The sequence below is a fragment of the Dermacentor albipictus genome, chromosome 3 (genome assembly GCF_038994185.2).
Source record: "Dermacentor albipictus isolate Rhodes 1998 colony chromosome 3, USDA_Dalb.pri_finalv2, whole genome shotgun sequence".
NCBI classification, from domain to species: domain Eukaryota; kingdom Metazoa; phylum Arthropoda; class Arachnida; order Ixodida; family Ixodidae; genus Dermacentor; species Dermacentor albipictus.
In genome coordinates, this window is record NC_091823.1 from 156,423,331 (window position 1) to 156,439,018 (window position 15,688).

The window sequence follows — 15,688 nt, forward strand, 5'->3', positions numbered from 1 at the left end:
ACATAAAGAAAGAGTAAAGACGAAGACCCTGACCGTCGTTGTAGAGAAGCCTTGTTCTTGTAGGTCACAGCTGTTCGTTCATCGCGCGAAAGACAACGTCTGGTTTGAAAGTACCGATTGCGAGTTCACGATCACGAGCAGAGGCATCGAGAGCTTGCGAATTAAACGCGTGCGATGACGCGAGGGGTAAGGAGGCAGAATCCTGACTGACTGCGATGGCCCTACGCGCGCCGCGGCACGGTGACCTCCAGCGGCTCATCTGGCGTACGCGTCTCAATGGGACGTCCCGACTGTACCATCTGTTCATCTCTCGGCACAAGTGATTGAGTAGTGCATAACGAGCGGTGCGCGTCGCGGCCACACGCAGCAGCGTTACATGCGTACACAGATATTACCTCTCGCCGTCAACCCGTGTCCTCCCTACGACTACACGGCGCGCTCGTTGAAGCCACGAAGGTTAACCGTCTCCATACGCCGCAGGCTTTCGGCGTCCTCGAATTGGTCCCCGTAGACAGAAGCGGTTGCTACGTCTTGCGGATAACTTTTCCCGGAACACGATCAACTGCCGATCCATTCAATCGCAAAATCCGATGCGGTGGCCCGACGTGGTGCGTACCTTGCAAGTCCCGTCCGCTCCGCAAGCCCCTGGCCCGTCGCAAAGGAAACCCCGTCCAGGAGGCGAGCCTCTTATAACCGCGGTGCCCTCCTCGACGCGTTCGCGCCGCTATATATATAAACGAGGCCCGAGCTCCCTTCCCTTTCTCATCGGCCAGCTGCCCTCCTCTTCGAGCTTCCATGCGTGCATTTTTGTTTCTCCTTTTCTGATCCTTTCCGGCGGACGACTGGATGGAGTCTGCGCCGAGGATTCGTCCCAGGGGACGTTCGTTCACCGCAAACCAGAAAAGGTCGAGACGCGCGCGCGTGCGACCGCATAACGACACAGACGGCTCTTCTCCCGTGCTGCTCCCGTGGTCAGAGTGATCTCGACGATGCCCAAGTGACACATCGCATCGTCGCTGCAGTGCAACGCGCTTTTGTATCGAGCACAAAGTATTCGGCTGTTTGCGTCGTCTGCTTCTGCCCCGATGTCGTCTGTGAGCGGCTGCTGTAGCCGCCATTGGTGGCAATGCCATTCCTCCCGGTCCAAGATGTCGACTGCTTCGGCGCGGCCAGCCCGCACCACAGTGCCAAAGTCAGTGCTTGTTTCCTTCCGGTTATGCTAATGTGAGCGCTTAAGGATAGTTAATTTAGTTGCACCTACAAAAAGCTTTTCTAACTTTCGTTGCACTTAAATTCGGACCGCCCGCAACACGCGCAAACGATGCTTGTCTTTTATAACAATGCCAGTATCGTAATCAATGTTAGAGTATGCTTCAACCAAACTTCTCCATCTCCGATTCTGCATACTACTTGTCTCGATAGGATCAATGCAGCATGAAGAAGTTCCACAATACTGTACAATCGAATCGTTCGCGCATCTACATCAGCAGCTAGCATTGCGGTCACCGAAAACCTACATGTCTTGTAGTACAATCCACAGCAACACATTGCATATGAACGATCTTGCCTGTGCGTCCATAGACGACAGAAATACAGCGATCCATATGTAAGGAGTGAGGCTAAATGTCGGTATTTTGTATATACCCGCACTACTCCTCTGAAGAAAACAAATAAGGAAATAATACAACCGGCAAACCATAACACGTCATCGCCGGAACATAATAACTGTAATATATGATAATCCTACGAACATCGTGGAGCTATAGGTATTGGCCTCTTGCGCATAACCTCTGCATCCCACGACACACCATGATAGGAAGCCTGTAGCGAGTAAATACTGCATTCAACAACCGCGCTTTTTACGCAATCACATGTGCCGCTTACATGTGTCGGCACGCATTACGCGTGCGATGCTCTTACCAACTGAGCTACGTATACCGCGGCGCCGTGGATGGGAAAAGCATCGCACGGGTAACGCCAATACGTGGGTCGGTAATCCACTTCCATTGATTTATCATTTCCTTAATTCAAATAATAACTGCAGATAATGTCCCCTATGGTGTCGTCGATGTCATTCTTTGTAGGCTTCTTGCGATATGAATAACGAAAATGGGGCACCTCGGTTCCCTTCCTTTTCGTTCATTATACCACAGAGAGGGGCGTAGGAAAAGAGTGAGATGACAGGGAACAAGGCCTAAACGACAAGGAACGGAGTGCACACGTAGGAGCAGGAAAAAAAAACAAACACGCTGGTCGCACTAACTACAAAAGAATAAAAAAATTTTAAAAAATCGCAGCAAGGCACTCGTCACCTGAGAGGACTCTCACAGACTGGAAGCGACGCCCGTTTCTTGTAGAAAAGTAAGCAGGGTGCGACGAGCCTGATCGCGCGTCGAGAGGCACAACCACTCGGAGGACACAGGCCATAGTCAAGGGTCGTACTCTGCTGGCCAACTAGTCCACAGTCCCTTAGTAGCGACGTTCGCTGCGCAAAGGAAAGCAGTTCCGCCCTAAGAGAAAGTGCTCTAGAGTCTCTCAGCAACCACAAGAGGCCCTCGACGCACTGTCTGCAATTATGCTGGCGAACTCAATGATGCTACGCAGAACTGGGCGACCAGCGTCACTTCTGTGCAGTCGGCTAAGGGTCCGTAAGGATGACAACCTTCAATGTGCCTCCTCTTGCACGTACGTAATTCACAGCAACATCAATCGCTGCCAGCTCCGCAGTTGTTGATGAGGCTGGATGCCGCAAGCGAAACCCCGTTAGATGTCAGTTGAAGGGCAGAAGAAAACTGCAAAGGGTACCTCCTTGGCCATCGCTGTGTACAGATGCGTCCGTAAAAAAAAATTATTACAAGCAGTGGCCTACCAACTATTTCTTGAGTGGGAGGGGGGGCCAAGCGTAAATCATCTGAACTCATCTGAACTCTCTCTCGCTTTCTTTCTGTATATATATATATATATATATTTATATATATAAACGAGAAGAAAGGGGGTTAACCAACACACACACACACACACACATATATATATATATATATATATATATATATATATATATATATATATATATATATAGTCATATAATGAGAAGCCAACAAACACTGACACCAAGTACAACATAGGGGAAATTGCATGTGCTTAATAAATGAAAGAAAGTAATGATAAATTAATGGAAATTAAAGTGGATGAAAAAACAACTTGCCGCAGGTGGGAACCGAACCCACAACCTTCGCATGTCGCGTGCGATGCTCTACCAATTGAGCTACCGCGGCGGCGTTTCCCCATCCACTTTCTTGGGTATTTATGTGTACTAGTAGAACCCTGGGAGTGTTAGCCAGCGCCCCCACTCACAGACCTTGGCGGCGGACGTGGAACGTCTTTTTTGCCGCAGGCGTCACGTTCTCGTGACGCCTGCGGCAAAAAAGACGTTCCACGTCCGCCGCCAAGGTCTGTGAGTGGGGGCGCTGGCTAACACTCCCAGGGTTCTACTAGTACACATAAATACCCAAGAAAGTGGATGGGGAAACGCCGCCGCGGTAGCTCAATTGGTAGAGCATCGCACGCGACATGCGAAGGTTGTGGGTTCGGTTCCCACCTGCGGCAAGTTGTTTTTTCATCCACTTTAATTTCCATTAATTTATCATTACTTTCTTTCATTTATTAAGCACATGCAATTTCCCCTATGTTGTACTTGGTGTCAGTGTTTGTTGGCTTCTCATTATATGACTAATAATTATCGGGTCCCTCGGTTAACACCCTTTCTTCTCGTTTATATATATATATATATATATATATATATATATATATATATATATATATATGTATATATATATGCGGGCGTGTGCGCGCGCGCGTGTGTGTGTGTGTGCGCGTGTGTGATTCGAATTACTATTACAACAAATGAAAGAGCCTGAAAATGCGTCTCTCAGTTATTTTTATATTTAACAGGCACAGTCATATTTATCAATCACACATGGTAAGCGATCGGAGCCTGAGAAATTATTTCAATTTGAATTTATTTCTTGCAACTATATAAGATCTCAAGATCATCATCATCATCAGCCTATCTATGCCCACTGCAGGATCTCCAATTACCCCTGTCCTGCGCCAACCGATTCCAACTAGCACCCTCAAATTTCCTAATTTCGTCGCACCACCTAGTCTTCTGCCGTCCTCTACTGCGCTTCCCTTCTCTTGGTACCCATTCTGTCACCCTAATGGTCCGACGCTTATCTAATCTGCGCATTACATGACCTGCCCAGCGCCATTAGAATATCGTCTATACCCGTTTGCTCTCTGGTCCAAACCGCAATCTTTCTGTCTCTTAAAGTTATGCCTAGCATTCTTCGTTCCATCGCTCTCTGAGTGGCCCTTAACTTGTTCTCAAGCTTCTTTGTCAGTCTCCAAGTCTCTGCGCCGCATGTCAGCACCGGTAAAATGCACTGATTGTATATTTTATTTTTCAATGATAACGGCAAGCTCCCAGTCAGGAGCTCACGATGTCTGCCGTATGCGATCCAACCCATTTTTATTCTTCTGTGAATTTCCTTCTCATGGTCAGGGTTCCCTGTAATTAGGTGACCTATAGTCGGATACAACTTTAGAAACAAGGGGAGGCCCCTCCCAGATGACCGAAGCGCGACAGCCTATGGCCTCCGCGACTAAAAAAGTCCCGCTCGAAAAATCGTGCTCCTGAAACGCGTAATTCTTGGTATAAATAAAGACTTTTGTATTTTCATGACTGGTTTAGTAGAGCTCATGTGCTACAGCGCATGCTGGATAGCGACAGAAAAATAACCCCGTGCCCTCTACAGCGCTGCCAGTCGTCTGCTCTTTAGCTTCATTGCAGGTGACAAAAGTAGAAAGAGCAGCTCTGCATGGCTTTTGCGCTTGTTCGCATTTACATCGCGTATCTACTACTCGTTTTCTAAGCTTAAAGTGATTCAGTTGCTATTGAAAAAGTACTTAATAAAACAATGCATTTATCGCAACCATTACAAACCTGGGGCGAGAATACGGTCGAGGCAGGAAGGTACAAAAATGCTTCATTCATCGTTTTAAATAAACACTTTTCGTTTTAAATAGCGTAAACATTATATTTTTTTGGTTCTGTGTTTTCACAATTTCACAGCCCGCATTCTACAGCTTGCGCCTGCAGTGAGCGCTTGTGGACAGCAATCAATCGACGGTGCTACACAACGCTCGGCTATCTTACTGCTGACAATGATCGTTGACGCTAAGTGCTAAGTTGACGGCGACAAATATTTGCGTTGAAGGCTTCTGCAAATATTTTCTGTTGAGACACTCGTAGTTTTGTTTCATGCGCGCACACTTTTCTGATTTCTCCTGAGAATGGTTTTGCTCCATCACTTCACCCCATCCGACGAAATACGCAGCGACACAGTACACGAACACACCCGCCGCCAACAGTAGGCACCAGTCTTTCGAATTGTTTTCTCGTCGTAACTTCACTAGGGAGCGAAATAAAACAACATGGAACAAACACGCAGAATGTGTGTTCGTAGCGGTCGCCGCGGGTTCCTGTTTTCAGGCAAAGCGTAGCGCAGCGCCAGTGATGCTCGCTGCAATGTTCCTTCACCGGATCACGGCTCAGAATAAACGCACGCGGCACAAATGGCGCATCGTAAGCTCGCAGTAATATTTCCGGCACGATAGACCATCGCAAACGGTCCTGGAATTCACTCTGACGAAGGGTTGAAGCACACAGCTGACGCGACCTCGCCCTGTTCGATGCGCGGGCGGACATCTTCTCCGTCGGCGGGGTCATCGGTGTCCGGCTCATGACGTTGGTCCAGAGTGCGCGCCCATTGGTGGATGCTCGAGTGCGTCCGCCTCGGAGGAGTAAACGCCCCCTTTTTTCTAAAGTTGTATCCGACTATAGGTAAACGTACCCCTTCACAGATTCTAGAGGCTGACTTGCGATCTTTAACTTTTGTTCCCTTGCCCAGCTATTTATCATTATCTTTGTCTTCTGCATATTAATCTTAAACTCCACTCTTACACTCTCCCTGTTAAGGTCCTCAATCATTTGTTGTAACTCGCCCGCAGTGTTGCTAAATAGAACAGTGTGATGGGCAAACGGAAGGTTGCCGAGATATTCGCCGTTGATCCTTACTATTAAGCCGTCCCAATTTAATAGCTTGAATACTTCTTCCAAGCAGGTAGTGAATAGCATTGCAGAGGTTGTGTCTTCTTGTCTGACCCCTTTCTTTGTAGGTATCTTCCAACTTTTCTTGTGTAGAATTAAGGTGGCTGTGGAATCTCCGTAGATACATTCCAAAATATTTACGTAAGCGTTCTGTCCTTCTTGATTATGTAATGCCACTATGACTGCTGGTATCTCTACTGAATCAAATGCCTTTTCGTAATCTATGAAAGCCATATAGAGAGGCTGATTGTACTCTGCCGATTTCTCGATTACCTGATTGATTACGTGGATGTGATCCATTGTACAGTATCCCTCCCTGAAGCCAGCCTGTTCCCTCGGTTGACTAAAGTCAACTGTTGCCCTTAATCTATTGGAAATATTGATGTGTATATTTTATACAATACTGGAAGTAAGCTAATGGGCCTATTTTTCAATTCTTTAACGTCTCCCTTTTTGTGGATTAGTAAAATGTTGGCATTCTTCCACTTTTCTGGGACCCTTGAAATCGTGAGAAATTTTTCAAGCATTACATCTCCTCTATCTTTGATTAAATCGACTGGTATTCCATATTCTCCTGCCGCCTTTCCTCGTTTCATGTCTTCTAAGGCCCTTCTCACTTCATCGCAAGTTATAGAAGGAGCCTCTGTAACCTGTCCATTATTACTTTCCTGGATGTTCTGGCTGTTCTGGGTATTGCATAAGTCAGTATAGAATTCTTCCGCTGCTTTTACTATATCTTCGAAACTGCTGGTGATATTACCCTGCATGCCTTTCAGTGCATACATTTTGGCTTATCCTATGCCAAGTTTTTTTTTCGCTGATATCATGTTGCGTCTATTTATTACTGCATCCTCAGTCTTATATTATAATTTCGAATATCCTTTATTTTCTTCTTGTTGATAAGTTTTGACGATTCCGCGAATTCTATCTGATCTCTTGACTTGGACTGTTTATTTCTTTGTCGTTTCTTTAATAGGGCCTTCGTTGCTTGAGACTGCTTACCTACTGGTTGCCTTGGTGCGCTGCCTCCCACTTCAATTGCTGCCTCTGAAACCAGCCTATAGTTACGGTTTCATTCATTGCATCTATGTTCTATCTCGCTGCTCTAAGGCGGCACATTTGTTTGCATGTACCAGCCTGAATTGGAGCACTTTTATCCTTACTGCTTCTAGCTTCGTCTATTTCTTTATTGGCCAATTTTACTCTTTCTATCTTCATATTGAGATGAAGCCCAGACCTCACCAACCTATGATCTCTGCACTTTACCCTACTTAACACTTCTACATCCTTCACTATGCTAGGATCGGCAGAAAGTATAAAATCTACTATTTTTCTTGTTTCACCATTGGAGCTTTTCCAGGTCCAGTTTTTGTTGCTATGCTTTCTGAGAGCGTTAATTATTCGTAGCTTATTCCTCTTCGCCATTTTTACCAAACCCTCTCCTCTAGTGTTGCTAGAATCGATAACGTAGTTGCCAATTGCTTGGTCACCAGCCTGCTTTTCCCCCACTTTTGCATTGAAGTCGCCCATTACTACAGTATACTGAGTTTTCACTTTTCTCATGGCTTATTCCACGTCTTCATAAAACTGATCTACTTAATCATCATCATGACTGGAAGTTGGAGCGTAGGCTTGTACCTTCTTTAATCTATAGTTATTAAGTTTTATTACAACTACTACTATCCCCTCGTTAATGCTGTATAATTCGTCACTGTTGCCCGATATGTCCTTATGGATTAGGAATCCTACTCCGAGCTGCTTCTTATCTTGCGGTCGTCTATACGCCTCGTGCACCGCCTATAGAGGCGCCACTGAAAGCCACCTAGCGGGTGCTTCCAACAGTACACGCGGGAGCAGTAGCAGACGACAACCCTTTGCAGCAAGGATGGCTGAAATTCGCGGCTGCGATTTCTCCTTTGTTCGGGTGCCAGGCTGCTTCTTCTGCGGTGACAGCTGTAGGGAAGATGCTGACCTCTGTGCGAGCGGCTATGAACACGATGTTACCGGTGTTTGGGACAACATGGTCTACATACGTGCAAGCTGTGTCCCGCAGACAAACGCCATGAACCCCATTTACATGACGTGGAGCTCATGTTGACTAGCCGATGAATTTTATTGAGTGATGCGATCTCTCGACGGTTTTTTATTGCTGTACCCTTGCCGCAGTGCTGCTTCTGTACCTGAATAATAAGCACCCGTCGTTAGTGCAGGCTTATATCAAACAAATCCGCACAGTGCAGTCTCTGCATATGCCGTTGTGATTTTTCTGCCGATGAATACATGTGACATCGCCGAATAAGTGCAGTTGAAGTCGCCTCAAGAAGAGTAATTGCCAATTTATTGATGGAAACGCGTACACTAGCCAACGAAGTCACCAAACACAGGGGTTAATAAAAGCGCGTGTTAGTGCTGTACCGCTGATGCAATTCTGTTGCATACGCCGATGAACTATACCGTTCCCGCTGCAGTTTGTGCAATTTTAAATTCCCCAAGGGAGCTGCTTGGAAACGTACAAAGCTAAAGTCTGACTAACTTTTCAGTACTTTTTTATGTTACTAGAGAGAGGTGCCACATGATATATTTAAAGGCAGAGCAGCGCCAGTCAAAGTAGATGAGCGCTGGCGGCAAGGCCCGGTTTAGTCGTCTGCAGCGTAAGTATAAGAAAGAATTCAGTTGAGTACAAAACTCCCACGCAAGAAGGGACTACGTTGTGAATTAAACAAATCACTCGGCGTGTTAAGTTTACTCAGGCAGCATCGAGGTGTGATGACTTCCCAAACGGGACGCGAAATTTCCAGCGAGAAATGGAACAAAAATACCATATGCAGCAGCTATTAGCAATTCTCACTCTGAACTACCTATTTTCTAAACACATTTCCAAAAACGCAAACAATATCTAAGATGCCCTCGGGCGAAAATAATAAAGCTGTCACAGAAGCACTTCCTTGGTATCATTCCGATAAGACACAGTGTGATTTATACCCTTTACAAATAAGGCAGGTTGAAAACTTCGCAGCTCAAAAGAATCGAGAAGAGTTATGCATGGAGTAACTAGCAACAGTTAAGCATGTGCGAAGCCACGCATAAAATAGATATAAAAACATGAAGTGCGCGACAGCTGGTGCGAAGATTTACCGCGCCACATGAAACCAACAATTTCAGTTCTTGCAAACTTCAGTAGCTTTAACATACAACGCAATGCGCTCGTGCAGTCGTGCTGCCTAGCTAGCGCAACGCGGTAAGGAAGTGGAAAACAATATAAGCGGCAAACAGCATTCCGAACTTTAGCGAAATGCCTTTAAACCTCATACTGCACTGCAGACGAACTTCGTTGCTCACGCGTCTAACTATGATCGAGTGGAAAAAAACACCGACGAGACAAAGGAAAGGATGAGAACAAGAAATTTCCTTCGAAGCGACGGTCCATTTTTGCTACCGTTGCTACCGCTGATGAGGCTTTGCCGGTAATGATTAGAACCGTATCGCCAGCACGTTTTCACCGGTATTTGAGCCCCCCATCCTGCAACAATTCTTCTTCGACATTCCCTGAAGCTTTGGCCATCCCACACGTGCGAATGGTATTGCCTATCTTGCTCTGAAAACGTGAATAAGACAGAGAAGCACGATCAACGACGCAACAAACTACGGCGCGCTCCAGGCTCCTCTCCCGCGTGTTCTGCGCAAGGCCGCCACCAATGGCGCGTCCGTCGGCGTGCACGGTGCCATTAGTCAGCACTGCATAAGCCTCACCAGTTCTGCTAACCAAACAATGCCTGATAGTTCCTCAAGGAGTCCTGCTAGGATAGCTTCACTCGAGAGAGTTCGGGTGTTAAACGTTGCAAGGGTCAGTTTCCATTGGCGGTCAGACCGGGTCCAGAGATCCTTAGCACCCTCTGCTGCGTTACATGTCTGACTGCCGCCTTGGTCAGGTGCTCCGCAGCTGCTGGGGGCAAAGGGCCATGGATTAATTGTAGGAATCATGAGGGAGGTAACAGCCGAATACTGCACCAGGGAGGCCAATTCCTGTTCTTCGGGGGGGGGGGGGGGGGAGTGTCTTTGTTGAAGCTTAGTGGGCCTTCCTAATTGTGTCACGGTCCTTCCTTCCTTCCTTCCTTCCTAAAGTGTCACGATCCACCCGAGTTCGTGAACAAGGGAGGGCTCGAGGCACCCTCAGTTAGACGCACGCTCCGCAACGTGCTGGTGATGAACGATGACTGTCCGCCGAGCAGCTGTGCTCGCCAGTGTTTATTGGTTCGGTGACCAATGTTGCCTAACTGAGCCTGGAAGGCCACCGAGCCTGGCGGGCCAACGAAGATGATGCCCGAGGGGGCGTCACATGCTTGCTACACCCCCTTACCCCCAGTTTGTTTGTTAACAACAACAAAAAAACTTCTAAGTTCAATGTACGAGCAATGTCTGCCTCTGTCCTGGCCGGGTCGACGGTGCCTTCTACCTAGGCGAGTAACGGTCCGGTGGCCTCCGCCGTCGAGTACTCCGCCTGGGCACCGGTGTTGACGGGCCAGGTGTGGCAACGCCGGGTGCTGCCTGAGCCAGCCTCGCTCCATCCGGAGGGTCCGTAGTGGTCGGCCTTGTGAGTGATGCCGGGCTCGACACGGGCCCAACGGGCGCTGCACCACTGGCAACGCTTGCCGCCTCCGAGGTGGGCGGTGCCCCACTGGAAGCGACTGGTGCTACCGCTAGTCCTCCTGCGGGCTCGAACTCGGAAGCATAACAATAACGTAAGAACACACTCATTTACGTAGTCACATTTAATTTAGGGAAGTTCCGCCGAGTGCGACTGGCCATCTCCGAGAACGGCCTCTATAGTTTCGTCGCTTCTAGCTTTCGAGCGTGTGTGTGTGTGTGTGTGTGTGTGTGTGTGTGTGTGTGTGTGTGTGTGTGTGTGCGTGTGTGCGTGTGTGTGTGTGTGTGTGTGTGTGTGTGTGTGTGTGTGTGTGTGCGTGTGTGTGTGTGTGTGTGTTGGCGACTGCAATAAGCTCAAACTGTGTGTGCGGATGGTGAGAGCTGAAGTGCGAGCAGCCAACACCGCAACATCTCTCGCCCATCCACAGGGTACGCAACTTTTTCGCGACAGCAACCTCTCACGCCAAACACTATAGCTCACTCCTCGGCCCTGTCGTCTGCCACTCAATCCCAGCATGGTCTGCGTATACCTCCTTTCATGTCATAACGCAATGTGGCCAGTAGCTGAGGAGCTGGCAAGAAAGGTGTTTCGAGGGAATTAACGAAATCCAATTGTAAATATGCGCAACTCTCAAGCCTGATATTTTCAAGAAATGAAGGAAGCTTGCAGAAGAATTAATGCCTTCTGCAAATTTCATTCAGTTCCGTTGAGCCGGAGTTGCCCTTTACAGAGAAAGCAAAGTCAGTTAAGACTAATAAAATCTCTCTTCGGAACTCTATTTTCCCAATTTACGGTGGAAGGTTGATATTTAAAAGAGGAAATGAAGGTCAAAGATAACTTTTATGCATTTCACGCCTACTCCACAGCGACATTACATCAGCGTGACATCACAGATTTCAAAGTTCTTTTTTAATTTTATTTTGGCCATTGTGGCTCAGTAAACATTCTCGGAGCTTAACAACTTCAGCCCTTGGCTCTTTTAGATTGCAATGTGGTCCGCCCTTACTTATAAAATAAAGATCAGTTTCGCCACAAGGGCAAGGGAATGAATGGGATAGCAACACGTTAAAATATTACACGAAGTGCAAAACTCGTAGCTGTAGTGGCAGTATGAAATGAATTAAACGTAAGCTAAGTAGAAACGGGCTTTTGTGCAAGGGTCCTCTGTTTGAATACTGCCATCGGACAATTTCATTTATGTTTATTAACTAAAGGCAACGCCTTTCTTAGCGACCTTCCCGCCACTTTTCCGTATCGGGTGTTTCAAACATCTTTCCTGGGCCGATCCCAGAGGCAGTGCACAACTACGCCAATAAAATTACATCACCTTCAGGTTTGAGCTCTGTTACTCTTTCACACATTTTAATATTTAAGTCTGAAAAGATTTAAGATAAAAGACACGCGCTGTCGGTGTTTCGTTTCGTGACATTTGTTTGTGGGCTGCCACTCTCAAGAGTCTGAGGAATAATTTTGTCAAGAGTGCAACACCTGGGCTGAGCAACTTTCGTGATACAATGCTGTGGAAATGTATATAACCCGCACACACGGCATCTCATATCACGTGCCACATAAAACATTCGTACACCTAAATATGTAAACAAAACCTCACGGCGACGGCAAAAATTCGCTGGGAGTGTCCATACAATCAATGCTATCGCATTGAAATTATCTAGGCCCGTGCAGACGTCGTCAAAGTCGGTGACGTCACGACGAGCTGATGCGCGAACTTCGAGAATTAATTCTTGACACTTTCACTCGAAAGCGAATCCGACCTGAAAGCGGCTTCTGTTCGCCCTTTTACGATATGAACAGGTGATCTTGTCGAGGAGACGGTTACGAGAAGAGTTTAATCTCGTTACTCTTGCGATCATGTTTTTGGGGTCTGCCTTCTCATAACCACGAATTCCCATCCAGCTTGCTCAGCTTTCTACTGTGTGCAAGTTAAAGTGTGAGCTCAGCTTTCTACTGTGTGCAAGTTAAAGTGTGAGCTTGTTTGCGTATGAAATTCGGGAAAAAAAAGCAGTGCGTACTGTTCTACGGTTCACCGCCTGCCACCGACTGCGCATGTGCGGCTGGAAGTAACCATTAATGTTATGCCAATACACTCTAAAGACCGCCTACCACATACCACACAACAGAAACACCAATACATCCACGCTGCCCTCTGGCTGCACAACGCCTCCGATTGTGAGGTCACAAGGGTTCGAATGCCAGCTGCATTGCAGCACTTGGGGACCGAATGGGAAGACGCGAACGCACCGCGTGGGTCCAGGTACAACCAAATAAGGAAGGCCCACTAAGCTTCAACAAGACACTCACTCACCAGAACAAGAATTGGCCTCCCTGGTGCAGCATTCGGCCACTACCTCCCAAATGACTCATCAATCAACCAATGACCTTGAGACCCCAGCAGCTGCGGAGCATTTGACAAAGGACGTATTCAGACCTGGGGCGCTGTAACGTAAAGCCATTCCAAACTTTTCTATTCCAATTCTGCAATCAGCGCTCGATGATTGGTCAGAAAACATTTCGGGCCACCCCGCCTCGCCTCACGCGAAGTAACGGAAACCGCGAAAACGCCCCACCTGATGTGATGTGTGTACACTGATTATGAATGATTAGATCGAACGAAATAAGAATAGGTACTTTTCATTCGATGCCTTTTTCGCCCACAATATCTTGCCATTGATCAAACGTTTTCGGTCCGCTGCGCCCACTTCGCCTGTCTGTTTACGCGACCTCACAAAACCGCGAAAACTCATAGCGTCAAAGTGACGTGTGCGCGTTGAAGATGCATTAATATGCCGAACAAAAATGAATTTTTTTCTGAGTATCCGGAGGCTGACCCATTCCCAAAGTAATAAAAATGGCTGCCCACCGACTTCTCTGGCACTAGCTACTGGGAGCGGCCGCGGAGCATCGATTTATTTGCGTATAAAAAACACTTTCCCGTGGCGCTACAACGTTATCGAGCCCTTTCGGCGCCTATGCGACATCACTTTGCGAACTCTTCTTTGCTGAGGATCCGTTTTAGCGGCATTTTTTTTTTTTTACGTTCCGTTGCACACCGCCGCGAATTTCGAGCAGCCACCGCAAGCTAAGCAAGGGGAAGCGCGTCAACCACAACCGCCGGGCACCACCGTTCACCCCGCGACACCCCTCGGTCACGGATCGCACGATTCTGGGGAATGGACCGACAGCCTCTTCGAAATTGTTCTCGACGCTAATGCTTCATGACCAGCGCGGGAATACCTCGTTCAGGAGAGGTTTAGCAGTATTACGGCTGTCACCTGTCAACAGCACAAACTGGCATGCCCAAGCCGGAGACGCCGTCCGCGCGATGACACGGCCATCACCTGTCAGAGTGCGATCAGAATACGAGTCAGCGTACGTTGCCCTCCTTTCCCGGTTTGTGCCCAGTAATGTGCGTGCGTTTGCGCACGCACAATGTAGGCCATCTTATTCGCTTTGAAAGCAAAGCAAAAGAAAAAAATCCCATAAACGAGGATCGCGTTTGATTGGGCTTTTCATACAACGCTGCGGGTCGGTAGTTACGTAAGTTTGACGTCAGAAGATTGGAATAAAAACAGATTGGAATAGCTTTACGTTATAGGGCCCCTGTAACGTAGCAGAGAGTGCCAATGATCTCTGGACTCGGACAGGACGCGAATGGAAACTGACCTTCTCGAACGAACCCTCTCGAGGGAAGCTAGCTTAGCGGGACTCTTTGAGGAACTATCAGGCATTGTTTAGGACAGCATTGGCCTTAGTGAGGTTAAAACAACTGGCGACGCTTATACAGTGCTGACTAACGCCCACGCTCTCTGCTACAGAGGACTCCTATATAAGAAGCAATACGGGGTAGGGTTCATAATCCATAAGGACATAGCGGGCAACATTGACGAATTCTGCAGCATTAATGAGCGGGTAGCAGTAGTCGTAAGAAAACTTAATAAGAGGTATAGAATAAAGGTAGTACAAGCCTAAGCTCCAACCTCTAGTCACGATGATGATGAAATAGATCAGTGAATTAGCAATGAGAAAAGTGAAGATTCAGCACACTGCAGTGATGGGCGACTTTAATGCAAAAGTAGGGGAAAAGCAGGCTGGTGAACAAGCATTCGGCAACTACGGTATCGGCTCTAGGAACATTAGAGGAGAGGTGTTGGTAGAGTTCGCGGAAAGGAATAAGCTGCGAATAATGAACACCTTCTTCTGGAAGCGTAGCAACGGTAAGTGGACCTGGAAAAGCTCTAATGGTGAAACAAGAAATGAAATAGATTTCATACTTTCTGGACATTCCAGCATAGTGCAGGATGTTGAAACGTCAGGTAGGTTAAAGTGCAGTAATCATAGGTTAGTGAAGTCTAGGATTCTGCTCAATATGAAGAGAGAAAGGGTAAAACTGGTCAAGAAGAAACAGGACAACCTAGACGCAGTAAGGGTCAAAGCAGACCGATTCAGGCTGGCACTTGCAAACAAATATGCAGCCTTACAACAGACAAATTGAGTTGGCTTTAAGTTATAGTGTGTCATTAGTGTACTTATGTGACTAGAATTTGTGTTATGATGTCATTATTTCTATTACGATTTATACCTATTCAAATACATATGTAAAAAGGAGTAGCCGGTACCAATTAAAGGCGACGACATCTCTCAAATACCACATAATAAAAAAACGATGACATAGAGGTAATGAATGAAACCGTAACTAGGCTAGCTTCAGAAGCAGCAAGTGAAGTGGGAAGTAAGGCACCAAGGCACCCACTAGGCAAGAGAGAGCGACAGGGAGGTTAACCAGAGAATACCTCCGAATGGCTACCCTGTACTAGGAGAGTGGCAGAGGGATGCGATAGGTGAGGGAGTGACAC

The 15,688-nt window shown here is 47.2% G+C and overlaps 2 protein-coding genes across 2 annotated transcripts in view; one reads left to right on the forward strand and one right to left on the reverse strand.

Moving 5' to 3' along the window:
* LOC135920578 (ADP,ATP carrier protein-like) overlaps positions 1-767 on the reverse strand; it is a 69,678-nt gene extending 68,911 nt beyond the window's left edge. Inside the window, exon 1 of the mRNA XM_065454902.2 lies at positions 617-767. The gene's annotated coding sequence lies outside the window, so the exon portion shown is untranslated. The remainder of the gene's footprint in view (positions 1-616) is intronic.
* Positions 1-15,688, forward strand: part of LOC135920586 (uncharacterized) — a 63,278-nt gene that overhangs the window by 43,341 nt on the left and 4,249 nt on the right. The window lies entirely within an intron of this gene.